A 1,590-nucleotide genomic window follows, 5' to 3' on the forward strand; every position below is an offset into this window, starting at 1 on the left:
GGTGCACCTTCATCAACTCACCACACATTTGCCTCACCGTACCCGAAAATTACTCCGCATCACCAACAACACAACCCGAGTTAACTCAACGCAGCGTAATATGAGTCGTCCGCGTTTCATAGCTCGCCAAACACGTGTCTGAGTTAACTCTAAACACCATCACCAAATGCCTCACCGACTCACCCTACCCGAACAATTACTCTGCATCACCAACACAACCCGAGTTAACTCGACCCGACCCGACCGAGTCAACTCAATACGGCGTAATATGAGTCGCCCGCGTCTCATAGCTCACCAAACACGACTTTGAGTTAAGTCGGAACACCTTCACCCAATGCCTCACCGTACCCGAACAATTACTCTGCATCACCAACACCACAACCCGAGTTAACTAAACCGAGTTGACTCAACCGAGCCAACTCAATACGGCGTAATATGAGTCGTCCGCGTCTCATAGCTCGCCAAACACGACTTCGAGTTAACCCTTAACACCTTAACCAACTCCCGACACATTTGCCTCACCGAACCCGAACAATTACTCTGCATCACCAACAACACCTTGGTCAATCCATTACACCTAATCGCAGCCTCCTGAGCCATCCGATCCCTCGCCATGTAACAAACACTCCATATCACTCCAATCGCACTCTCCGTCGCCACAGGCGACACCTTCAACAACCGCCTAACCACCTCCGTCACACACTGCTCATTTTCACATATTCCTGTCCGTCCTTCAGCACACCTGGACACCATCTCCAACACCTTCAATACTTTCTCAACAACCGTAACAGAATAATATTCCTCCTGCTGCCAGGATAATATTATACAGGCGGTCGTTATAATTCCGAGACGTATTATTTCCTTCTTCGCTTGCCGTGACGTGGCGATGGCGGTTAAAGCAGATACTCCGGCCTCCGTACACGTCACGTCGTCGGAGTTTGTTAGCCGGAGTAACTGCTTTAATATCACGCTGTGTTCGGATATTATCCGGCGAGTTTCGGTGTCGAATGCCGCGAGTGATTCCAGAACTCTAGCGGCGGTTATTCTTCCGGTGACCGTACCGCGGTGTAAAACGATACTAAACGACGTCGTTAATGAAGCTGAAGGTGAGTTGATTAACTTAACTAATTGTTGTTTAACTGCTTTCTCTGATAATATCAAATCCAGAATGATAATAACAAGCTCGACTGGATGAGTGCATTCGTTTGATTTCAATTCAATCTCATAATTAATGTTAAGCATCTTCGATAACAACGGAACGAATCCGTCGAGTTTCGCTAACGATTCTCGGTTTTCGGGTGACAGTTTCGCGAAATTGATGATGTTTGAGAGCGTAGACGTGCTTAACGAGACGTTTTCCTTCGGTTCGGTGATGATCGATTTTTTTAACGACTCGAACGCTTGATGGTTGTTGAATGATGCGTGAGATTCCGGACGGAGGAGGTACGAGTCGGACCACACGCGAATTAGACGGCGGAGTGTGAGGTTCGGAACCACGTCCGTTGATTGTAATACCTGCAATAAAAGTAACACGTTTTTTTATTAAATGTAACAACATATATTACATATGTTAAAAAAAAATTTGTTACA

General features: G+C 46.5%; 1 pseudogene; it reads right to left on the minus strand.

Moving 5' to 3' along the window:
• Window positions 1-305: 305 nt before the first annotated feature.
• On the minus strand, window positions 306-1,521 carry LOC143601002 (U-box domain-containing protein 28 pseudogene; annotated as a pseudogene).
• Between the last annotated feature and the right edge of the window lie 69 nt (window positions 1,522-1,590).

This window comes from Bidens hawaiensis, unplaced genomic scaffold (assembly GCF_021521415.1).
Source record: "Bidens hawaiensis isolate Kalapana, Puna unplaced genomic scaffold, B.hawaiensis_p1.1 tig00055192_1, whole genome shotgun sequence".
Lineage (NCBI taxonomy): Eukaryota > Viridiplantae > Streptophyta > Magnoliopsida > Asterales > Asteraceae > Bidens > Bidens hawaiensis.